This window comes from Mus caroli, unplaced genomic scaffold (genome assembly GCF_978045245.1).
Source record: "Mus caroli unplaced genomic scaffold, Mus_caroli_1 scaffold_5, whole genome shotgun sequence".
Taxonomy (NCBI): domain Eukaryota; kingdom Metazoa; phylum Chordata; class Mammalia; order Rodentia; family Muridae; genus Mus; species Mus caroli.
Window position 1 is genome coordinate 127,061,895 of NW_028227260.1, and position 27,456 is coordinate 127,089,350.

Genomic DNA, 27,456 nt, shown 5'->3' on the forward strand with positions numbered 1-27,456 from the left:
TCCATGCCTGTGATCAGAAATAGTTCTGGGGTCATGTGTCCTTTGAAACTAATGAATTAAGACAAATGTGTCTAAAATCCTTTATTTGAAACTCAACAACTGGATTGAAAATTAAGGCTGCTTTCAGGCAAAAATAAAATGTTCCATTGTTACTAATATGATTCACAGTACAAAGTTTTGAAAATCAGAGTATTTTATTCTTTAATTGATTTCCAAAAAGAATCTTAGTTCATTTAGTTCATTTTTACAGGTTCACAAAGTTCATCTTCCAACTCTAACGACCTGAGTGTTAAGTAGCAGAGACACTGAAAGGTAAAAAGGCAGCTCCCTCTACACAGAAAGAGTGTAATTTAGCATTCTCCTGTGCTTTATAAAAGGGAAAAAATAAGATGGGAGGGCACCGGTGGACTAATATGAAGCAGTACTGTGTAGAAAATAGTGTGACCCTGTTCATAACACTGAACAACGTCTGTTAAATTAAAGGACAGATTATGATCACAATGGAAAGAGAAGCATCAAGTCAATAGTGTGACAGATTAGCCAAAAAGTTTTAAGTGAGTATGTATTTACACAGGTCATGAGGAAATGTTACATCGTATATCACTAGTGTAGCAAAACCTGTAAGCTGACTTAAAATATATATGAGACAGGGAAAATCGAAAAATGCTATCTCAAACTACAAGGAAAACAAAAAGAAGAGAACTTATTCTGTCAAGAAGCAGCTATCAGAAATCAAGTTCTGTCTCTATTAGTGAACAATCACCAAACTCAGAAATACACACAAGAGAAGTCACAATGGCCTATGACTAAGCAGTTGAGACATGCAAAATATCAACAACAACAACAACAAATAGAAATTCAAAGCTTAAGACACTATTTCCACTTGCCTTTATCTTCCTCATGAAGCATGCAATTACTTGGGACTCTTATGACCTCCTTCTGAAGGTAGGACTGTCAGTTGCTAATGAACATCAGGTTCCCCCAGCTGTGCAGTAGAAATACTGAGAGGATGATAGACTGCCAACAGAATGCTCCAGGGTAAGGACACAAAGACAAAGATAGTTAAACTTAACTATCAAAATTGAAGCTTTGTTATTTTAGCAACTGGATGTCACTTTTTTTTTTGACAGAAAATACCTAATGTAAAGAGTTTTAAAAGAGAAATTCATTTGACCAACTCCTCCTGGTTTGAAATATTTCAATCTTTGATGAAATGCCCTGAGTCAGAAGCATGGCAGTAGGGAGGCTGTAGCAAAGGTATTCACATCATGGTAGACAGGAAACAGAAAGGAATGCCTTCACTAGCTGGCTTTCTCCTTTTTCCTTCTGTGTTACATCTAGACTTGTGTCCTATGCAGGACATCCTCTCCAACCTTGGTAATTCTCTCTGGAATGCCCTCTAAGGTACCTGAGAGGTATGGGTTGCTTATCTTTTAAGAGTGCCCCACTCTACCTAATGAAGCAAGAGAGAGAGAGAGAGAGAGAGAGAGAGAGAGAGAGAGAGAGAGAGAGAGAGAGAGAGAGAGAGAGAGAGAGAGAGAGAGAGAGATTCCCACTCTATTTGAAATAAACCATCAGGTACCCGTTTTCTTTCTGTTTGTTTGTTTGTTTATTCGCTTTACGTTCTGATTGCAGCCCCCTCCCCTCAGCCTCTACCTCATACAAATCCTCCCTCATCCCTCCCCTTCACCTCTAAGAACCACTCTGGCCCCTCAAGTCACTGAAGAATAAGCACATCTTCTCTAACTGAGGTTAGACAAGGCAGCCCAGTTAGGGAAACAGGATCCACAGGCAGGCAACAGAATCAAGTTAAGCCCCTGCTCTAATTACTGGGGGACCCACATGAAGACCAAGCTGTACATCTGCTACATATGTGCAGGGGGCTTAAATCCAACTCTTGTATGCTCCTGAGTTGATAGGACAGTCTATGGGAATCTTCAAGGGTCCAGGGTAGTTGACTGTTGGTCTTCCTTTGGGATCTTTATCCCTTCTAAATTCCTCAATTCTTCTCCCAATTCTTCCACAAGATTTCCCAAGCTTGGTATAGAGTTTGGCTATGGGTCTTTGCATCTGTTTCAGTCAGCTGCTGGGTGGAGCCTCTCACAAGACAGTTATGCTTAGGCTCCTGTCTGTGAATCCAGGTTGACAGACACAAACATAGCCTGAGGGTCCAAGGTAGTTGAAGGATGCAGACAGGCCTATAATATGTCCCTATTGACCCCCTGAGCACAGCTCAGCACCCTCCCCCCAAAAAAATTGTCAGGAGTTGCTAATACATTCACTTATGTCTGTCTCACACAGACATTATCTGGGCCAGCAGTAGCCAAAATAGCTGTCAATGGTGTCTTCACATGTTGTATCATTGTGTCAAGGCTTTGACCAACAAAAAGACATCAAAGTTTCACAGTGTGTCCCTGTGAATCCACAACCCATGCTGTCTCACTAGTAGTTGTTTCCTCCTTCCACAAGTAGACCTCCATGAAAACATGGCTGTCTGGTACATTCACCAAAGCTGAGTTCACAGTAGTCTTCTAGGAATTCAAGTAAGTAAGCCCCAAGAGCATACTGACATGTGGCACCATGTGTAGGCATGGCTGGGATCCACATTCATCAATTTCCAACTCACAGTTCACATCAGAACAGTCTTGAAGAGAGACACATGTGTCTTCCTATCTTACTGGGGCACACAGTCTCATTCACGAATCAGAAACACATTCATCTACTTCTAAGTCACAAAGACTTAGAACACCTTGGTATTCAGGCACACAGAAGCAGTAGTGGCCATTGATTCCATCCTGGCATACAGTACCATTATGACAAGGGCTGGAAGCACACTCATTGTGATCTCTCTCACAGAACCTTCCAGCATATCCAGCAGGGCAGACACAGACAGGGTGCTCAGGGTCTTTATGGAAGAGGTCTCCCTGTTGGCAGGTGTTCTCTCCACAGTAATTAGTGGAGGACTCACAAGCCAGCCCCTTTATTCCAGGAAGACAAGGACATCAGAAGCCCCTTTCTCCTGGGCGATTCACACAAGTGGCAATTCTTTGGCAGGGACCGGAGAAACAAGTGTCTTTTAGATTTTCACAGTCTTTGTCCAAACTATTGGCTATGTCTAAGCAACAATAGTTGTCTTCTGGAAAACCCTCAGACATAGAATTGTTTGGCAAGATTTTCAGAGACATGTGGTATTGTTTTTATTATAAAATGAGTCCTGGCACCTGAAGTCACTGCAGGATCAAGTACATCCTTTCACACTGAGGTCAGTCAAGACAGCCCAGTTAGGGAAGCAGGATCTACAGGCAGGCAACCCAGAGTCAGGGTAAGCCTGAGCTCCAGTTGTTGGGGGACCCACCTGCACATCTGCCACATATGTGGGCAGCATATCAGGCACTCTTAAGAATATAGAATATTTTTAAAGATAATTGTATTCTTTTTGGAAAACTTCATGTTTTAATATGCATGAGAACATCACTTATATCACCCCTACTTCTCCATCTCCCTCTTCAACTTCCCCCATGTCACACTTCATACATTTCATAATTAATGCACTAATGACAGAAAATGCAAGATTCCACCTGTTATTTAACCCATGATGCTCCATGGGTTAAATATGCTCTTTAGTAAACACTAAAATCCCAAAGAAGTAGACTCTAATGCCAGTGAAGGAATGGACTTGCCAGTGAGAACAAGCAAACAAAGAGCATGTGCTTCCTTCTTCCATGTTATGTATATGAGCTGTCAGCAGAAGGTATGGCTCCAAATAAAGACAGATAGTCCCACCTCAAACGATCTGGATTAAAATTGGATCATTCCTATTTCAAATGATTTAATTAAGAAAAAATACCCCTCACAGGTGTGTACCAGGCCACTTGTGCTCTAGTTAATTCCAGTAGTAATCATGTTGACAACCAAGAAGAGCTATCACAGTTCCACCCTTGTCAACTTGACATGCAATCATATCTCCTTAGGACATGCTTAATTTTCTAATGAAAACAAATAATCAGATGATAATTATGTCTAACACACTATAACTGTCTCATGTACAACCACAAACACATTAAAAATTTTAGAATATTTGGCAGTGGTCCTTGAGGGATAGTCTTTTATAATCTCAAAACTAGAATATAATAACTGCTGATAGTCTCTTAATTGATGTTACATTACATGATAAAGAAATCCCAGAAAGAAAACACAAATATCTGTACAAACACATTCTTAACAAAATATGGCAAGAAGCCCACATGTCAATTATAATCTTTGTTTCCTCTACTACACACTTTGCATTTGTTCCACCCTCAACAAGCATTTTAGAAGGTCTTGGATCTTTTCCTAGAACAGTGGCCCATATCTTCACTTCTGATGAGTCTGTGCCATTTGTCATTCTGCCTGGATTAGGCTGTTTTAGTTTCCCACTAACTTCATTCACAGGACATGGTAGCACCAAGAGATTCCTTAAAGGATCTCCTGCACTGCAGGCACCATCTTTCTTATCTCCTTTACGGAGAAGCTATCCAGTTCCCCCACGGTAATCTGAACCAATTACCCCTCCTAAAGATAATTGAAGCCCAAAGTGACCAGGGGAAAAATAAGCTTCAGGTTTGATGAAATGTTTGTTGTGACTCTTGGCAGGAGCACTCTGAACTCTGGAAACCAAAGTTCTAGGACAGCAGAGTTTAAGGTCACTGGGACAGGAAGCAAAACTTTTCATAGTTGGTCACTAAAGGTGATAGTGAATGAAAATATTCCCTTTTCTGTATTTTTATTCCTAGACCTGTGACTATAGGAGAAACCATACCATATATTGGACACTGATTCAACACATATACTGCATTCTTGAGAACTCTGCCCCAGCCCTTCAGGACGCTGCCATCTACTAGGCATTGTAACTCTGTCTTCAACAGGCCATCCCATCTTTCTAATAGGCAAGCTACTGCAGGATAATGAGGAACATGATAAGACTAGTTAGTGGATTCCATGATAGTGGGCCCACAAATATATTTCTCTGGCTGTGAAATGAGTTGTTTGGTCAGAAGTAATATTGTGTGGAATATCATGATGGCAGATAATACATTCTGTTGAGAGACCAAATATCTTAACTTTAGACTTCACTTTAGAGAACCCAACCTAAGTTTAAACTCAGGTAAACTAACAGGCCTAGCATTAGTTTCCAAGTTGCCCCTCCCCCAACAAAACCTGAGCCCAGGCCCAGTCTCTAGGCTAATCCCCAATAAGACCAGAGTTTCCAGGTTACACCCTCAAAAAGACCAGTGTCTCCAGGTTATTCCCCCAACAAACCTGCACCCCAGGTTACAAGCCCACCCCTGCCTAAAGATCACCAATGCAGAAGGGAACAGAAATTAAGCTTATGATATGACTCCCAACACCAGCCAATTATGTTAAAGGCCACAATAGCTTTCCAATTAGATGCTTGCACACTTACCCACTGCGTTCTGCTTACTGTAAAGCTTTATCCCATAGACATCCAGGGATCCCCCACCACCAAAACTGTTGTGCTTGATGGCAGTGCATTTGGGGAGCCCAAACTAGCTTGAATAGAATAAAAACCCTGCTGTGAGGGTTTGGGGGACCACTAACATTTCCCTAGCACTACACTGTAAGTACACAAATGGTGGCAGTTCATGTTCTAGAGCCCATATGTAAGCCCCATCTTTACCACCATGACCACTTTGTTCATGGTCCCATTGGTCAGTGACAGAGAGGGCTAGAGAAAGATTAACAAGGCACAGAATGGATGGATCAACCTATCTACCTGATTATTAAACCCCTCTTCAGCTGAGTCACCTTTTGATGAGATTTACATGGGACACAAATATCTTCACATCCTTTGTCCATATCTAGTCACATACTTTTTCCTCAAATGTCTTTCTTACCAATTTTTGAAACATGTTTTCTACAAGTCCCTGACCATGCTGCCAATTCATTTGTTATAGCCCACGAATCTCTGAAAAAATCATATACCTGACCATTTCTCCTTCCAAAAATAATGTGTACTGCCTGATGTTCTGCCTACTGTGAAGATTTCCCTTTGCTGGTGTCTTTCAGAGTTGTCCAAGAAAGGGGTTGTGAATTTCTGATTTCATTGGAAATTTGGTTATGTCATATGATGTTTTGCTGAAGCAGCACAGGTGAGAGGATGTTTTGCTCACCTTGAATCGAGTTGAAAATCTTCCTTAACTAGGAAAGGGGATAGCATTTGAAATGTAAATGAAGAAAATCTTCCCTTCTTGTGACTTTGTAGAGTGTAACTCACCAAAGAACTTCTCATGGCTTCTTGCTGCTTCTGTGGACTCAGACTGATTAGTGGAGCCTTGCAGTTTCTTCTGGATAGAACTGTCATTCCTGATTAATGAGAGGTGATTGCCAAGTGAACTGGACTGCTGCTGCTGCTGCGTGTTGGTGTTTTGCTAGTGGACTGGATTGCTGACAACTACGATTGGAACAGTCTCAAAGAACTATTTCCAAATAGGTCTACAAGCTCTGTTTCATATTAACCTTTCTTTCCCACTACCTCTGGTGGATGGTGGGCTAGAAGAGAGGTTGAACCATTTAAGGAGAGAGGCTATGGTGTTTAAGAATGCTTATTAAAGGGCTGGAGAGATGGCTCAGTGGTTAAGAGCACTGACTGCTCTTCCAAAGGTCCTGAGTTCAACTCCCAGCAACCATATGATGGCTCACAACCATTTGTAATAGGATCTGATGCCCTCTTCTGGTGTGTCTAGAAACAGCTACAGTGTACTCATATAAAGATAATAAATTTTAAAAAAAAACTAAAAAAAAAAAAGAATGCTTAGCCGGGCGTGGTGGCGCACGCCTTTAATCCCAGCACTTGGGAGGCAGAGGCAGGCGGATTTCTGAGTTCGAGGCCAGCCTGGTCTACAAAGTGAGTTCCAGGACAGCCAGGGCTATACAGAGAAACCCTGTCTCAAAAAACCAAAAAAAAAAAAAAGAATGCTTATTAAAGTAGGTTTTGAAAAATCTAAACGAACAGAGTTGTAATGCTATAGCTCTCTACTTCAGGTTAGTGCCTGCAGGAAGTGCAGGATAATCAGTAAACCTGACCACCCTAGTCTTCTCTTCCTCAGTCAGTCAATCATAGGGCACACCAAAGGTGTCTATAGGTGCATGCTCAGGAGTAGATGGAATTGTAGCAGGAGTAGCAACCATAAGCATTTGGACAACTTCTTCATATAACTTGCTTGTGTCTTCAGAATATGATTGGGACCAATCACATATATACCACTCCTATATGATAATAGATTGATGCTGTGCACGACCTAATTTATGGTTTGGTGGGTCAGATAAAACCCATTTCATGATGGCCAACTTAGGTCACAAGGTAACTTGGAGGCCCTTGGTCAAATGTTCAATTCCTACTAAGGTCCAAACAGGTGAAGAAATGCCATGCGAAGGAAGAATAGTTATCTGCATGTGATGGTAAAGGCAGGAATAGCCATCACAATGTTTGGTTTTCTTTTGTTTTTATGACCAATTAGTTTCATTATGGTTGCTTATAATGGTATAAATGGACCCCTTTATGTACTACACCATGGAAGACTTCTCTCCCACCCACAACAAAACAAACAAACAAAAAAGAATATATAAGCTATACATGAAGACAAGTCATTAAAAGACATAAAATCCATATTGAAATGTGGAGCTACAAATCTAAAGTGGCTAGGCTTTAAGCATCAGTAAGGCAAATGTGTTCTTCAGTGATAATTTACTTGTTGTTACTTATAAGGTATGTATTTTCATAAACTGGTCTCCAGTTATTGTATATGGAATTCTTACATGCTTGACACTGCTGTGCATTTTCAAGGAGGCCAAAAGCAGTGAATGATGGAGGATCCAGATTCCTCATACTCCTCCTTGATTATTCATATCTCCTAGAAAGTGGTTAATGAGACAAGGATAGAGCCACTGATCCACACAGAATATGTGCATTTAATGGAGTGATAATCTTGATCCTCATGGTGCTAGGAGCCAGACAGTGATCTCCTTCTTCATCCTGTAATTGATATCTGATCATAGAGTGGTGCCACCAGACACCACTGTGTTGACATAGAGGTGTTTTGTTTGGTTGACTGGTGTTTGTTTGTTTTTGCAAATATTGGCATCACACCATGATGAAATTAAAGGTAATTTCTTGGATGCTGCAGGATTTTATAGCCAGGAAGGAATGTTGGAGGAGACTCTCTGGACAGTGGATCTACTCATTATCAATAGTGATAATCTGGCCATCAGGCTGCTCATAACTCTTTCCCAAGAAGGAGAAAGACACATGATGATTATGTCTTGCTCAGTGTCTATGGTGATATACAGAAGTGTTTCCATGATGTCGTTATCAATTTCCCACTGGACTATGTAAGGAAACTATAGCCACGCTTGGTCGGGATTTTCATGACATAGTCTGTTAGACCCAAGCAAGCCTGGAGTCTATCACAAGTTTGTGGTAAGACTGGAAGCATCCAGATAGCACCTACTGAATGGCTAAGTACATGGCTGGGGTGTAGAATATCTAAACATGATCTGTGTCATGTTTTCCTGATTGGCTTTGAGATATAGTCTGTCTTTGGAGAGTAAAACCAGGGTGTCGGTTGGGGAGGGGGGGCGGTCATGAACCATATTATAAAAAGTTTGGTGCCAGTTCTTCTCTGTGTCATCCCAGTTGGTGATAATGTTGTAACCAATGGATTACTTCAGGTTCAGGATGCCTCTGTTATTCTAGGTCTCATTACCCACATAGTTCTTCTGTCCCATGCCCAATATCACACCCTGGCAGAAGGCATCCACTTATGGAGGGGAAGGAGGTCTTGTGAGCATCAGAACCTGCAAGTGTGTTTTTCACATGCTGGACCCATTGTTGTCCTAGTTGTTCATGGACAACTGAGTGGTGGGTTAGGAACAGCAACACAGAAGCTGAGGCCTGTGTTCATAATGTAGAAAAGGATTTGACAGCATCTTTGGTGATATTATATTTGTCCCACACAATGACTTTAAAAGTTTCCTAAGCTAACTTTCTAAACTTTACAAATTGAAACTATCATGTTTTAACAAAAATCAAATTACCTGTTTGCTTCTTTTGAAGAATAAAATGATTTAACAAGATTTGGACCATGTTCTCAAGTGGCAGAAGGAAGCTACTGTGGGTGGGAGATGATTCTCAGTCCCCATGGATTCTATATCATTTCTGAATCTTTCATACCCATACAGTTTCACTTATTTATATTACTGTTTAGAATCCTGAAGGAGTTTGTAATTCCTGTCTAAAGTATCAAACTTCATGCTACCTTATTGAACAAACAAAATGCATCCCATCTGTTCACTCATATACTTAACAAATCGTTTGGGGTTCCTCTTTTTTTTTTTCTGTCTCTCTTTTCAGAAAATAATACTATGTCTTAGTGAGACTGTTGCTTCCAGGCTGTGTAAAAGGACATGCTTGCCATTACCCCAGACTCCCTTCTTCATTCTCTATATGGTCAGTGCAGTCTTCTATTTGGTTATCAGCATTTGTTTGTAAAGAAGGACAGTGTGACCTCCCGGGCAGGAGGACCCTTTGAGTGAAGAAAGCCGTTAGCAAATCAATCCTAAAGTGATTTATTTCCAAGCAGTAGATAGCAAGGAGGCAGTGTATATTTATCATTTGGACAAGGCCTTAATAAAGATAAATTCAGAGTTTGAGTTCCTCTAAGAAAGTGGCTTTAACTTCCGACATATGCCAAAATGCACTTCACAGCTAATTAGGTGGTATTCACACATGCCTTGCAAGTGGGTTACAGCTAGGCACTGGGATAAGAATGTTTTCTACATTTAGATGTGCAATTGATGGTCTGAAAATCAAGGACCTTTGAAACTAAAAAGTAATGTCAAGAGGTAAACTCAAGGAGATCCTCAGAGCCAATAATTAATGTATGTTCATTAAAAAAATCTATGGCAAGACTTTGCTCAGCCACATTATAGAGGGCATATAAACAGAAGGCTAGTCTTACCTCCATGTAATTAATAAAACCATTGTTGCTGAACTACATTTTAATTGTATCTCCTGTCACACAGACATGGAAACAAAAATATAGAGTAAAGTATTAGGACTGACTCTTTAATCAAACATATTTCAGACACTTTCTTGAAAATCTGAACCTAAACCAGAGTAAGACAAGCAAGGTACATAGGGCTTGAAATATAGGGAGATTCTTACACATTGTCAGCAAGAGAGTTAGTACCTTATAAAATTGTGTTCCTTTGAGGTCTGCACAACTTTACCTTAGCCCCTGACCTATTAATAATGTTTCTGTTCTTGAACTATAATGTTCTAAAATCTAGCTGAAAGAGTATAAAGAACAAAAATATATGATACTTATAAGATCATGTGCAGTTGTGAACAATATTTATTAGAACATATGGTGATAATACCATAAATCCTTATATGCCATCACTATAAGGAAAGGCAGGGGCCTGTGTAAATTAATAACATGTCTGAATATCTATGTGATGCTGCCAAGAAGAGGGTCTACAGGTGAAGGCTAAAGTCCTATCTTGAAGTTCTATGGGTTGTACTAGTGCATTAGTTGATTGAACCTAAGAGCTAGTAGAAAACAAAACTGATTTCTTCAGCTGTTGCTGAAATCTGGATAACAAGATTCATTTGCTTGTGTATTACTTTTGTATCATTGTAACAAAATTCCCAACATAAACTACTTACTGAGTAGTAAGTAGTAAGTGGCTCACTACTTCATAGTTTGGTAAGAGGAGCAAAGGTATTGATGGTGGGGGTTTGTGAAAGAAATTGCTTGCATCATGGTAGCTGGAATTAGGACCAGGCTATAGCTTTCAAAGGTCCATTCCTAACAGCCTACCTCTGCCAGCTAGAGCCTGTCTCACAAAGATTCCATAGACTCCCCAAACAATATACAATCTGAGGAAGAAGAACTCAAGATATAAAACTGCAGGGGATATTTTATATTCATATCATGATAGTTTGTGAAATCTTTCTTTGTATGGAATTCAAAAGGGATCCTCAGCCTTCTCTTATTCCAATATAAATTCCAAGTTGAAAGTAATTAAAAAAAATAAAAGGAATTCCAGTTAGGAGTTTCCACATGCAGGTGTATTGTGGTCAGAGACATCCAGGTCCACTTAATTTTTCTCCATGTGACTACCATAGATTATAAAGTAAGTTCTATTTTAAACTGTACACATATCATCTCTTCCTCTAAGTTCCATATCCCTCAGCATGACTGCATATATTAGAACTGAGAAAAGAATGGGCTAAAACTATGCCAAGTTGAGAGCAATCATTTTCATTTGCTTTAATTGGTACCCAACTTGAGATTTTCCAAATGGAAGATCATTGGGTGTTTCCAGGTGAAAGAAAAAAGCAACCCCTTCAATAAAATTGATCAAATTGGCTCATGAAATGTTGTGGACACAAGAAAAATTCACTCTTGTTAAACAGAGAGGCTCTTGGAAAATGCATTCCAAACATAGGCATTAACATTTTCTTTGTAAGAGTCGCAGCACATAAGGAGGAAAGTCCTTGATAAAATGTTTCTAGTTGCTGAGTTTCACTTAGCTCAGCTCTCTGGCATTTTCTCTTAGTCTGCCTATACTTAGAGAGGGATTTTCAAACAAGTAATTATACTAAGCAGAGTCCTGAAACTAGCATAAGTCATGTTGCCCTTCTGAAGTTTATGCTCAACTCAGAATTAGATGAAGTCACTCATCAATTATTCAAGCAGTTATTAATTACCAGTAAGTGTTCAAGGCTTTATTCTTGGTGCTGGAGGGAGGCAGGGTGAAAGTGACAGATGCCAAAGAAATTTAGAGTCTGTTATGGGAACTGCCTAGTATGGAGGCTAAGATATGCACATGAATAGTAATATGGGGTACAAAAGGTTATACCTCATATGAGCGAAGCAAAAAAATAGTACATTCAAAGTATGTTCTGTTGATGAATACATGGGTATCACCTGGGAGCTTGTTAGAAATATAGATTCTCACCCCCTAGCCCTGACCAATTGATCCAGACTCTGTAGTCTTAAAAAGTTCCTTAGGTTAGTCTTACATTCATTACAATTTGAAAAGCCCCATAAGTGTAGTTAGTTCAGAGAAAGGAGAAATTCTTCCAGTTCACGGGGCATCAAAATCCTGAAGGAACATGAAGGAACCTGGGGTGGACTTTAAGAGTGTAGCACAAATTTTGAGAGAGCTATCAAAAAATTGTCCCCTGATTTTCCACTCATGTGTCTTGGCCATATTTCCCAGCCTTCCTTGCAGTTGTGTGAGAATGTGACTAACTTACACTGTGATATGAGCAGGGCAGCATGTTCTACTTCCAAAAGAATGGTTTTGTGTTACTCACTCTCCCTTCTTTCTAGAATTGGAGCCACAGAGTGAAGTGACACAAATCTGGCTGCTCAAATGATGACCATACCCTCGGGGATGGTGCAACAATAATATATCCATTTAACAACATATAAGGAGCCTAATGTCCTGAAAGGTCATGTAAAACAGGAACTAGTGTTCTGAGATATTCAAAATGAAACTATTACATGAGAGGGAAATTAACTTCTCAAATTGTAAGCCACTTAATTTCTCCTTGTTAAAAGTAGGCATGTTTATCTTAACAAATGTAGATATATGCAGTTCAAATACAGAGAGAAGGTTAAGGATAAAGCTGGTTGAGAGTGTAGCATAAGAAGTCCCAAAGGTACATAAACCTGTGTATGGAATGTTCAAGGTATCATAATAATGTATCTGGCTGATTCATACAGTATATGGATTTGTAATACCAAATCAAATTAGAAAAGTGAAGGAAAATATATCAGATTACAGTTAATGATAACAGGAAGCCATTACCAATATAAGAAGGGAATGATACAATGCTGGAGGAGCATATTCTGGGAAGTGGGTTTGGGAGCAAAGGGAAGAAAATTTCCTTACATTTTTACAGTAGACAAGCTGAATGATAGATAATTCGAATCTCAGAGAGCTGGTCATGGTGGTCCATGCCTGAAATCCTAGCACTGGAAAGACCAAAGGAAGAGTATTACTCTGAATAAATGTCAAGTCATACTGGGCTACTCAGTAAGGACCTGTCAAAAATAAAATAAAACAACAAAATCTTCATGCAGACATTGCAATGCAAGTGCAGAAATTCTCAATCTAGGTACCTGTTCCAAAAATCTAGTAAGGAATTTGTATGCTCAAAGTCAAAAATAATGATGGAGTTTTCAGAGCAGAGTAAAATTAGTCACCATATAGAACTATAGTAAAACATCTGCAGAGGTCTTTGAATGTAGATCTTGGAGAAAAGAAACAATATCAACATGAAAATAGTATTCTCATCAACAAAATCCACCATGTGAAATATGGAAATATATCTATCATTTTTAGCATTAAAATTTAGCTAGAAATTAAACTAAAATTGGATATTAAATCAAGTACAATCTTCTCAATGAGCAGCTGCATTGTCTTTGGCTGTCTACAATAAACACCTGACCTTTAGTGTTTTGACCCAGACTCTAGTATAACCCAAATGTAATATACTATCCACTGAAATTTCTTCTTCTTTATCTATTTTGACTTGATTTTCTCCTTTCTCTGTCTCCCTGTCTCTCTGCATCTCTGTCTCTCTCTCTGTCTCTCTCTGTCTCTCTCTGTCTCTGTCTCTGTCTCTGTCTCTCTCTCTCTCTCTCTCTCTCTCTCTCTCTCTCTCTCTCTGTCTCTCTCTCTCTGTACATGCATGCACACACACATTGGGAGGGTTAGAGAAAAATGTGAAAAGTCAATTTTGTCCTTCTACCATTTGAGTTCCAGGGATTGAACTTGGATCATTAGCCTTTAAATATCCTAAAAGCCATCTCTCAGTGCAAGGTGTTACATTCTTTAATAAGTCATTTGTTTATTTTTAAAATGTTAACGAATTTGTTTTTTTTTTCTCTTCAGAAAATTTAGGTATTACCACATGAGGTATATTTTTAAATTGTTAATCTAAACTAGAAAATAAATAAGTTTCATACAAATATATTTCAAGCTGGCGACTAGATAGAATTCCAAGATTATAATGAGATCCAACTGAAGCACTCCTGAGGGTGTGAGCACACAAATATTGAACTTGAAAATTACAAGCTTCAAGAGTGTAGAGAGTGCACTAAAGAAGTTGATTGAAATCAATTACCCTCTTGAAAATTAGGAGGTGTTCAGAGAACAATTAGGAAGAGTCCAATCCATATTCATTAATACAAAGTGGGTCCCCAAATGACAGAGATATCTGCTGTGATTAACAAAGTTGTTTTTTTTTTTAAGGAGAGCCTCATAAAAGAAACAGGTATATAAGAGAAAGACTTATATCGCACACTACTCAACTGATATTCTTACTTTATATTAGAAAGAAGCTATAAAATAGTTCATGGTGAAATATATTTATTAGAACAATCATGTAAAATATAATGGTATTTTTTATCACAGGCAGACCTCTTGTACAAATGGAAAAACCACATAGCCCAGTTGTTCAATAGTCTCTACAGTGAGATTTGTATGTATACCCTGGAGTGTTTGTGTGCTGATCATGAAATGATCATTTCATAATCATGAATGATGCATTTTTCAAAACCTGATTCCATTATTAAGCAAAACTGTGGACCACAAGTTAAGAAATTCTATTATGAACACAGAATGAGCAAAATTTCATTTCTCCATCCCCATGACCCATTAGATAACTCAATAGTTGTCTTGTTCCTTTTAAGTTACAATAGCAAAATACCACAGACTAAGATTCATATGAACAATAGAAAATTATTTCTGTTAATTATGGAGGTGGAGAAGTCCAAGATCGATATGCCAGTAGATGTACTACTGTCTTGTAAGGGCCTATTTCTGACATCACCTTTATAAGGACATTAGTCTTAGTTAATCAGATAATCATGCAGGGCATCAAAACCAGGGTATAATACATACCTGCTAGATATCTTCTACCTTACTAATCCCACCCACGCATGTTGCATCCTCATGACATAACCATCAAACATAGTCCTCACTGCTTATATCATTATACAGTAAGGAGATGGGAACTTGACATATACGTTTATAAAGGAGAGATACAAATACTCAGTCCATAGAAATAGTAGTCCACATAAAAGTTACAGCCTAAATATAAGCAAAAGAGGATGTCTACTGCTACCTTTGAGTGAGCAAGCCAAAAAGTTCTGCCTTACTAGTCTGGCATCCAGCTAGTCTCAAAATTCACTTGCACCCATATGACATGAATTGCAGCTCTAATCAAATGCCTATCATCCACGTGCTGTGTATTTTTAAGTGAATACTCAGCATTTTTGTAAAATGGTGATAAGAGGACCTGTCATTCTCACAAAATTGTTTAATTATCAAATTTATTTGCATGTGTAAAACTTGACTGTTACTATACAGTGTAAGTGGAAAGGATCGTTACAGTTTTCCTATGATCTAGGTATTGTGAGAAGTTACTATGTGTAGCCATTCTACAGAAGTAAGTTCTGTTATTGTTCCACTGTATAAATAAGCAAAGGAATCCATGGAGAGTTGCCCAGGAATTCACAGATAGTAAATGGCAGAGGCAGAATGTGGTATCAAACACATTGATTCCAGAACTCTAAACTGCAGACTGCCCTCTACAAAATTTCAATGTTAATATATACAGTTGCATGCATAGTATTTTATCTCCTCTTAGCTATGATTCCACATGTGGAATCCTTCTGTATACTTTAAGTTACCATATAGGTTTACATATTTTCTCATTCAATCAAAACCCTAATCTTATGAGGTCAGGAAATGATTCTGCTTTCATGAAAGTGAAACTAGATTCTGGAGAAAGCAAGCAACCAAAGTTAATTAGCTAATAATCATTATATATTCTTCATGCTATGAAGAGGCTACCTCACTGGCTTTGGTCACTTAGGTACATGGATGTTAGGAGATACTCCTTTTGTCACCTGCCATAGAATTTGAGTCCATGGAAATACTCATCTTGAATCTGGTTGTTGTTCTTATTTTGTTTTGTTTTTATTTTAGTTCTTTGAGAATTTTATACCATTTCTTATCATATTCATACCCTTCCCTAACTCCTCTCAGATCCACTTCATTCCCTATCCACCTAACTTTGGCCAAACAAACAAAAAACAACAACAAAATGCAGTCCAATTCATGCTACCCATATTTTCTATGCCTATATTCTTGGATGTGTGGACTTCCATTAGAATGTGATCAGCCTACCTAACAAGGACTCCAATCATAAAGAAACTGACTTTTTCTCTCGCAGCCACTACCAGTAGCCAGTAGTTTCTCAGATAGAGATGGAGCTTCCTGCCCATGTCTCCTCTCCATGCAGGAATTTATTCTGGCTTGACTTTGCATGGGTCTTGTAAACCTAGGTACTTTTTAAAGGTATTTTTATTAGATATTTTCTTCATTTACATTTCAAATGTTATCTCAAAAAACCCTCTCCCTGCTCCCCAACCCACCCACTCCCACTTCCTGGCCCTGGCATTCCCCTGTACTGGGGTATATGATCTTCACAAGACCAAGAGCCTCTCCTCCCATCGAAGGCCAACTAGGCCATCCTCTGCTACATGTGCAACTAGAGACACAGCTCTGGGGGGGTACTGGTTAGTTCATATTGTTGTTCCTTCTATAGGATTGCAGACACCTTTAGCTCCTTGGGTACTTTCTCTAGCTCTTTCATTAGGTGCCCTGTGTTCCATCCAATAGATGACTGTGAGCATTTAAGTGGGTTTAAGATTGGTTTTAAAAACTAGGTGGTGGTACCTGCTTTTAATACCAGCACTCAGGAGGCAGAGACAGGCAGGTCTCTTAGTCTGAGGTCAGCCTGGTCTACAGAGCTAGTTCCAGGACTTCCAAGGCTATACAAAGAAGTCATGTCTCAAAAACAAACAAACAAGCAAACAAACAAAAAACAAAAAAACAAAAAAAACAAAAACAAAAAACCAACAACAACAAAATATTGGGTTCTAAGATGTCATTGCACTAAAAAGATATTGGGTGAGATCTAGTCAGGTACCTGATGGAAGCTCTGAGCAGTCGAATGAATTCATTAATGGCAACCAAATACATTAAATTCCTAAGTCATTTTGATAGACTGAACCTCATACACCCTTCAGTCGTAAATCCATACCCAAGTACTATTCAGGATTATAATATATACCATTTACAAAAGCATGCATGCAGGTTTTTTTTTTAACTTCAGTAAGCAACCTTTAATTTAGAATTTTTCTCAGTGAATGAATGACTTCTCTTCAGAAGATTTTAAGTCAACCCTTTATCTTGCTCATCTGCCCACCCCATGTTCTCCTGAAAGGCAAGTGAAATAAATATACAAGGTTGAGAAAAAGATTCTTGCTTGGGGCATGCTTTCATCTTCCTTCTGGCTCTCTGCTCTCCAGATGCCTAGTGTCCTCATGCTGTCTGCCATTCCTGCATACCATCTGGTGTTCTTCTCCCTCTTGTAGCTCATGACTCTCACCTATACTTATCTGTTTAAGTGACCCCTTCACTTAGGATATCACATGGGATTGCAAGTTGCTTGGAGAAAATAATTACTCCTGATCTGTATTAGCTGACAGCGAGTTTTGTTATTCAGCCTGGTGTTCATACCACCTTAGCCAACAGGAGGTAGCACAGAACAGCATTACATATTAGTATAAAATCTGCCAGCTAGAGTCAGGATTGCACAATCTTAATTCAAAGTCTCAAAATAGTTGATCTGTGTGATCAACTAATTTTTTTTTCTCTTAGAGCATCAGATTCTTAATTGTGATGAGAAAATGTTATTTGGTATTGGATTAACAGTACTTCCCTGAATACACCCATGATCTGTTTATGTCTGCCTCCAAATAAAGAGGATTTTTGGATTTTCATATTTCTCCTACAGAAAATAACTGGCATTACTTAATTTTATACACAGCATATTGCTCTCCAGGAGGGACAAACTCCCTTTTTAAAATTGAATCAACTCTATGGTTTGAGGAATGAACAGAATAAGAAAAATTTGAACACTCAGGAAGTGTTTCCAATAAAATTCTGATATTATGAATCCTAAATGTCAAAACAAGAGAGTTTTCAATTTGACTTTTTAGTGCAATGGGGAAGTGTGGAAGTTTCTAATCAAAAAATGACAAGATTGTAGTAGTAAATGTTTGTATGATAACTCTAGGCCAAGATCCTTATCTTTATTCCTTACAGCACACCTATGAGCTAGGTAGTTCCATCTACATTTACAAACATTGAGATATAGATGCAGGATTTATTTAAATCATACTGCTACATAGTGAGGAATCTGGAGATTTCATCTCTACTGAATTTCAAAGCCATGATTTTCCTATAGGACGCTAAACAGAGAGAGACCATGTGTCTCACATCCAAGGTGTATCAGAAAGAAAACAAAATGTTTCCACCTTTTGCAAGCCTTGAGCCCACATCAAATCCTAACTATCAGATACTCGACATTTCATGGGGAAATTAACTGTACCTCAGTCAAGTACCTGCCTTATCTTAGAGCAGCCCTTGGTGTCTTCTTATAAAACTTTCCCTCATACCTTCCAGGAGCAGCATTTGATGTATGTATGACTGAGGAATGGGAAATGGACAGGTTACTTACAGGATTAAAAGAAGTTAGGAAGGCTGAGGAGATAGCTCTGTCCATAAAGTGTCTGCTATGTAAGAATGAAGGCCGAGCTTGGATCTCCAGAACCAACATGAAAATCAGACAGTTTCATAAGCCAGTAATCTCAGAACCAGGGAGGGAGAGACAGGAGGATCCATGGAACATTCTAGCCACCAAATCTAGTTGAAATGTTCATCTCCACTTTCATTGAGAGACTCTGTCTCAAAAGACAAGGAGGAAAGTAATGGAAGACACCTGATGTCAAGTTCCATGCTTTACACATGAACACATAGATGAGCACATCATATGTGTGCTCACCTATGCACATGCACACACACATGGAGGAGTCAGGACAGGGTGATACTGAAGAAGAAAGACTTGTAAAGATTACTTTTTACTTCATGGTTTTATCAAAGATTTCTTTAGAAGTTCCTATCAGAAAAAAAAAGAAGGGTGAGTATAGCTGTTCACATCTGTGTTCTGGATGCTGAGACAAGCAGATTATAAGTCCAGGGATAGCCTTGCAGAGTGGGTTTCTGATCAACCTAATATATATATGCATATATAATATATATATATATATATTCTCAATCAGTCAACTATCAAAAACAAGCTCAGCAATATTATTTCCAACACTTGCATTAAAGAGAATGAGTGTCATCCACTATTATAGCCCATACAAAAGAATTCATTCAAAGATTCCATTTTAATACTAATAAATATTGCTCTAGGTTATCAAAGCGATGTATTTCTCAAAAATTTCCCCCAGATTTATGGTATTGTAACCTTTTCTGCCATTTCTTCCCTAGTCCTTATCTTGACGCTTACATAATTCACAAACTTCTGAACAGATCAAGGCCAACTGTTGCTTGTCTCTTGATTTTTATGCCTTTCTGAAAGAAGACAATGACCACTTCTCTAATACTAAATGTGCCTTACATATCCAGTGAAGCTAGGTACTACTTACCTCTTCTGAAATGTCTCTAAAAGCCTCAGTGGGCACAAATCACCAGAATAGAGGCATGGTAACTGAAAGGGGACAGAAAAGCATGAAGGGAGGGAGAGAGGAATGGAAAAGGAGAGACAGACAGACAGACAAACAAAAAGAGTGGTGTTGAGAGACTATTACTAGAACCCAAAATCTCATCTCATCAATCAAAGAGAGACCATAGACTTTGGATTCAAAGATACAACAATGACTATATGCTGGTAGGACTAGCATCAGTAGGTACATCTTATGCTCCTGCAGAGTATGAGAAATACTTACACCCCAATTGTTTTAAATAGGGGAAAATGGCCTCTTATTATCTACTGAGTAGAAACTACAAGAGGCTGGTGAGTAGAGCCTCTTGGTGTGCAAACCCCAAATAACCTCATATTGGTGCCCATATTCTTCATTATGTATTGAGCTCATCACTTCCTGCCAATTCCAAAAAGGGAAGCTGTTGATGACAAGGAATATCTTTCTACCCCCAGTGTCTATTACAGTGCCTGGCCCATTGTAGAAACTCTATCCAGGGAGCAAACCAGCAGGAGTATAAGTAAAGTGAGCGCTTCTTTTTCACTCACTCCAGCGACTGATGTGTTTTCCTAATGCATCTTCAATGATCAATAGCTGCAAACACTGTAGTGTTCAATCCTCTCAATCAATGGCCTATGATATGTTAACAAAGCATAAAAGCACCTGGAAAGCACCTTCAATTTTAAGGCATTCTTTTGTAGTCTAAAAAATAACCACCCCAGTTATGTAGCTGATCCTTTAGTGGAGTTTGGCATGCCTGAGCTTCTTAAGAAAGACCACCTACAGCAGCCATCTTTTCCAGCCTTTCTTCCATAAAGCAGCTTCCCTGATTTAAATATATCCTGGGAAGGAGAAACCATTTCCTCCCAGCAATTGTTGTGTGAACCCACAGCTGCTGCCTATTGTCAGGCACCAACTCCAAGTAATCAGGCTTTCTTTGTATCAACTGAAGAATGAGGAAATCGGAATCACAGAGCCACCATGCCTAACTACTTTACACCTGTGTTTGCAAAGGTGACAAAGCACTGAGTATCCTGTGACTAAGTCTGGAAAAAGTCTCTCCTCCAAGCAAAGTGACTTTTAGTCTTTTGCTAGGGTAATGCTAGGGTGGTGAGGCAGGAGTGGGTGGGTGGGTAGGGAAGCACCCTCACAGAAGCAGGAGGAGAGGGATAGGAGATTTGCAGAGGAGAATTCATCTCTTCCCTAATCTTTCAGGTTAAGAAATGCCTGGTACAGGTCGTTAAATTATTACTATATGTAGACACCCAGGAATAATGTGTTCAGGCCCCTAAGTACAGAGACACCACCAGAAAGACTTAAAAGCAACCCATTCTAGGTAGGCTCTTTTGACCAAGTATTTCATGCTCATTACAAACTAGGTAGTGTTTTAAAGTGCCTATTACCTAATTTTTACCGACAACAGAACCAAGACACAGATGGGCCAATTAGCCTGTTGCAAGATTTTCACAATTAATGTTAGCTCAACTTCATGTGTCTTTTTCCATATTCACTTAAATATCAACTCACCACTCTCAACACAATAAAAATACAGATATAAATGAATTTTCACAACTTGTTGATTTTAAAACAAGAGAATCTTTTTTTTTTTTAAATTCGGGGATCCATACCATAATCAGCCACCAAACCCAGACACTATTGCATATGCGAGCAAGATTTTGCTGACATGACCCTGATATAGCTGTCTCTTGGAGACTATGCCAGTGTCTGGCAAACACAGAAGTAGATGCTCACAATCATCTATTGAATGGAACACAGGGCCCCCAATGGAGGAGCTAGAGAAAAGAATCTTTTTAAAATATATATATTGAAAACAGATTCGACTCTCATACAATACATCCTGAACACAGTTTTTCCTACCTCCACTACTCTCAGTAATCTCCACCTCTCCTCCCCCCCCAAATCCACTCCCCCTCCATTTCTTCTTCAGAGAAGAGAACACCTCCAAGAATGGACAGCCAAATAGAACAAAACAAGATACAAGGAAAGGCAAAAGTCCTCATATTGAGGCAAGAGAAGTCAATAGGAAGAAAACATACCTGCTCCCACTGTTAGGAGTCCTCCCCAAACACCAAGCTACATAACCTTAACATAAACACAGTGGACTTATGAGACTCATGCAGGCCCAATGCTTGTTCCTTCAATCTCTGTGAGCCCATATGAACCCACCTAGTTGATTCTTTGGGCCATGGTCTCCTGCTGACTGTCCTCCATCCCCTCTGATTTCTACAATCTTTCCTCTGACTCTTCAGCAGGGTTCTCTGAGCACCAAGAGGGACCTGATGGAGATCTCCAATTTATACTTTCTCTCTCTTCACATATTAGACTGTGGGTATCTGCACCAATCCTCATCTGCTGCTGGAAGAAACCTTTCTGATGACAACTGGACAAGACACTGATCTCTGAATGTAGCAGGATATCATTAGGCATCAGGAAGCATTTTATTGTTTTACGTTGTTGTTGGTTTTTATTGTTTTGTTTTTGTTTTCTTTTCTTTAGACCAGTAATGTTCGGTTTTACTCTAAGTCTCTAGCAAATCTAGTCTCAGGTTCTTGGTTATCCAAACAGCGTCAGGTGGAGGTTCCTTCTCATGGAGAGAGTCTTAAGTCAAATCAGACATTGGTTGGCTACTCCAACAAGTTCTGTGACAACATTGCCCTAGCATATTTTGCAGGAAGGACATATTTTAGGTTATAGGATTTGTGGCTAGGTTGGTACTTAAGTTTTTGTTTGTTTGTTTGTTTGTTTGTTTGTTTTGGTAGACTTCAAAGAATCTTCGTACAGCAAAGACACTAGAACGTATGGGGGTTCATGCAGGCAACAGCTCAATGTCTTCATGTTCAATTAATTTTGTAGATGTTATCCTTGGCAATGGAGCCCCACTGTCAGTTGGCAGAGAGCAATTTTCATTCTTATCACCCTGAGTGGTTTTAATTTCCATAGGCCCCCTTGGCTAATGACTCAATTGAATGCAACACAGTCCTAGTACTGGAAGCCTTGCCTCGCTATAAGATGTGTCCAGTTGAGAATTCATATTTACACAATAGATTGTTACTCAGGTTTTATAAAAATGACATCATGAAACTTTCAGTAGTATAGATGAAACCAGAAAAAATTATCTGAATGAGGTAACTCAGATCCAGAAACATGTCATGTACTCATTTATAAGAGGGTATTAGTTATTACATAAATAATAATCAAACTATAATCCATAGACCCATATAATCCATATAATGGGGGTATTACTAGGAGTCCTAATAAGATTCACATTCATAGATTCTAGAAATTTTTCACTGCACTAGCTTTCTACACTGCTCCCCAAATGCTGTTTCTCTCCCTAATTCAAGCTGTCTCTCCCCATACTCTCTCCTTCCACCCCTTACTCCCTACCTGATGCCTCCTACTCTAGTCACCACCTGCCCCTAGTCTGAACACAGTCTATTTTATTCCCCCTTCCCAGGGAGGTCGATGTATCTTCCCTAAAGCCCTCTTCTTTACCTAACTTCTCTGGGTCTATGGATTATAGTTTGATTATCATTTACATAACAACTAATATCCTCTTATAAATGAGACCATAACATGTTTCTGGATTTGAATTACCTTATTCAGGATATTTTTTTTCTAGTTCCATCCATATGACTGAAATTTTCATGAGTCATTTTTATAAAAGCTGAGTAATAATCCATTGTGTAAATGAACTACATATTCTTTTTTCTCTTTTTTAATGGATATTTTATGTATTTATATTTCAAATGTTATCCCCTTTTGTAGTTTCCCCTCTGGACCCCCCTCCATCCCATATCCTCTTTTCCTGCTTCTATGAGGGTGCTCAGCCTCCAACTCACCTACTCTCACCATCCATTCTTCTAATGCTGGACATCTAGGTTGTTTTCAAATTCTGGATCTCATGAATAAAGCCACTATGATATTAGTTGGAAAAGTGTCCTTGTAGTAGGATGTGGGCATCTTTTGAATATATGCCCAAGAGTTGCTATAACAGGATCTTAGAGAAGATTCATTCCCAAATTTCTGAGGAACTGCCACATTGATTTTAGGACATTTGTACTCCCACCAGCAATGAAGGAGTGCTCCCCGTGCTCCATATCCTCGCCATCATGAGCTGTCACTTGTTTATTCATCTCAGCCATTCTGTGTGGTATAAGATGAAATATTAACGTAGTTTTAATTTATATTCCCCTGATGGTTAAGGATATTGAACATTTCTTTACATGTTTCTCAGACATTTGGGTTTCCTTTTGAGAATTCTATGTTTAGATCTGAACCCCATTTTTAATTGAACTGTTTGATTTGTTGATATCTAATTTCTTGGTTGTATACAACTTTTGGTTGTATACAAGAAATGTACTTCACTTTCAAGGATAGATAGTACATTATAATGAAATGGTAGTAAAAGAAATTCCAAGCAGACAGGGCTTTCTACTCTCCTCACTATTTTTCACTAGTGCTCAAAGCATTTAGTTGCTAGAGCAATAACACAAAAAAGGGGAAATTACAGAGTAACAAATAATAAAAGAAGTCAATTATCACTATTTGCATATAATATGATATTACACATGAGATCCCAAAATTTCCATCAGAAAGCTTCAAGAAACAATGACAATTTAAGACAGTGGCATGATTTTTTTTAAAGCAACCTACAAAAAAAAAATCAATAGCCTTTCTATATACCAGCTACATACCTGCTGAGAAACAAATCATTGACACTTTCACATTCACAATAGCCATAAAGAAGATAAAATTTCCCTGAAAAGATAGAGAACACAGCAGAAAATGGAAAGAGCACACATTTGCAAGGATTTGTAGAAAGTCAATAATGTAAAAATGATTATTCTTCCAAAATTGATGTATAGATTCAATGAGATCCCAATCAAAAGCCTCACAACATATGTCACAAAAGTAGAAAAAGATCTTAAAATGCAAATGGAATCTATGAAAACAATGTGAAAGTAATTCTGAGGGGGGTAACCACTCTGGAGATAGTACCATTCCTGATTTCAAAATATATTACAAAGCTATAGTAGTAAAACCAGTAGGGTAGGGGAACAAAAAAAAAATAAAGACAAGTGGAACAAAACAGAAGACACAAGCATGAAAACATGTCACTAAGGCCATTTGAAATTTGATAAAGATGCAAAAATCATACATTGGAGCAAAGATAGCATCTTCAACAAATACTATATGAGAAAACTATATGTTTGCATGTAAAAGGATGAAATTGGACCCATATCCATCACCCTGCACAGAAATTAGTTAATTTTGCTAGATGGATCAAAGATCTAAATGTGAAACTTGACATACAGAAACAAGTATAAGAAAGCATAAAAACAAACACTGAAGACCTTATGTACAGCTAAGAAACAAACTAGTGGAAAGGAAGCCCACAGAGTGGAATCGAATTGCACAATAAAGGATTAATGTCTAAAATAAATACAGAACTCAAAAGCCAGTGTCAAGAAAACAAATGACACATTTAAAAATGTTCTGTGGCTCTGAAGAGAAAATTCTCAAAAGAAGAAATAAAAATGACTAGGAAATATCTCAGAAAAAAATGTTCATCATCCTTAGCCATAAGGGAAACACAAATCAAAAGAACATTGCGATTTCATCTTACCCTAGTCAGGGTGGCTAAGATAGATAAAACAATTGACTACAAATGCTAGAGGAGATCCAGGGGAAAGGGAACCCTCATTCACTGTGGGTGGCATTGCAAACTATTGGAATAAATCTCAAAATCTGTGAGGTAAATTCTCTAAACACGAAAAATGAATCTACCATTTGATCCAGTGCTTCCAATCCTTGGCAGGTACCAAAAGCACTAGAGATACTTGCACATCCATGCCCATTGTTCTTCTATTGACAATGACCAAGAAATGGAAACAACTAATGAATGGATAATGAAAATCTAGCACATGTAGACAGTGGAATTATTCAGCTACAAAATAAAAGAAATTGTAAAATTTTGCAGCAAATGGGTGAAACTAGAGACAATATTGATTGACATAACCCAGACCCACAAAACCAAACAAAACAGAGCATGATTTATCTAAGGCTCAGAGCTCCAAATCTTCTAATGTGAGTGTATAACCCGGAGTTACTACAGAAATCAGAAATGGAAAATGGGATGATAGGGGCACAATAGAAAGGGAATAGCTGATTAGAGATGCTCTGAAGGGAAAGCGGGAAAATAGTGGGGTTAATGTGGGAGCAGGAAGAGAATCAATACACAGAGAGGAACAGGGGGAGGATAAAAAACACTATGTATAAAAAGTCATAAGCAATCATTGGATCTTTATAAAAAGTTTCTACATGCATACATATGCATGCCAGTACACACAGTTTAAGTCAAATGGCATTATGCCACTTGGGTTGATAATGAAAAAATGTTTCCCAAGAGACATAGACTGTGTAACAAATCGTCCAGTACTAAGCATGAGACACCTTCTAATGCATTGTTGTTCTAGTAAGTCCAACACTACAGACTATTGCTGATGCCCTTGGTTGTTCCCTCCTAATGCCTGAAGTTGAAAGTAAGTTCCTATTTCTAAAGCCTTCATGCAATTTGGAAACAAGTCTCCAAGGATTCATACTGGCTCTGACATGAAAGACACCTCACTGAGGGTTATCTTTTATAGTGATGGAAGGTGCTATACAAGCTGTAAGGGGAGCGAAGTAATGGTTAGCCCTATGCAGTTGCGATGCCTATGGACCAGAACAATGACTAAAATAGGAAAATAACCTTAAAAGTGCAGTAGCTTGACAATATCTTGCAGCTGTCTAATTGGACTTGAGGCCCTCAACAGGAAGGAAATCATGCCTGGTACTGGAAACCTACCTAACTACACATGCCTACTGAGGTCATGGATCGTACAGAAGAACCTATTACTTCCACTTTAGAAAACCAGTATAATTCCTAACTGCATTCTAAATATTAACCCTGATACCCAAGGGGAATATATAAATCTCAACTCTCATCAAGGAAGCTTCTCTGGACAACAGTCATAGAACATTACAGTAAATTACATTCAAACAAACCGCAGAGAACAAGTAATTGAGGGGTGTGCAGCTCCAGTTTATATAACTACAACACTTCTCTACACCTAAGGCTCAGGGAATATCTCAGAAGAAGGGCCAAAAAGATTGTAAAACCCAGAAAATCAGGAAGTATGCTGCAAGATTGTGTCTCCTAAAAGTGACAGGTAATCTACATCATGTTGCTGCAACAATATGGTTAGATGTGAACAGAGAATTCCCAAAAGAAGTAGGCATAAGTAATAAACACTTTAAAAATGTTCCCATCAGGAAAATTCAGATTAACACTACTTTGAAATTGTATCTCACCTCAGTTTGAATGGCTATCATCAGGAAATAAAATGCTGACTGTTACTGAGAGCAAGTATGGAAATCAGAGTGGAAATTCCTCATGAAGGCAGAAACAGAATTTTCATATGACCAGCTATTCAGTCCCTAGGTACATACCCAAAGGACAATGTTCTACTTGTTCATCCTCATTCATTGTTGTTGCATTCACAGTAACTATAAAATAAAATCAGTCCAGATATCCATCAATGGATACTGAAAATATGGTACACACACACACACACATATGTCTATGTGTGTGTGTGTCTTAGTTAGGGTTTTACTGCTGTGAACAGACACCATGACCAAGGCAAGTCTTATAAAAAAACAACATTTAATTGGGGCTGGTTTACAGGTTCAG

General features: G+C 38.6%; 1 pseudogene; it reads right to left on the reverse strand.

Moving 5' to 3' along the window:
• Positions 1-2,100: 2,100 nt before the first annotated feature.
• LOC110287139 (uncharacterized) lies at positions 2,101-27,252 on the reverse strand (annotated as a pseudogene).
• Positions 27,253-27,456: the final 204 nt, after the last annotated feature.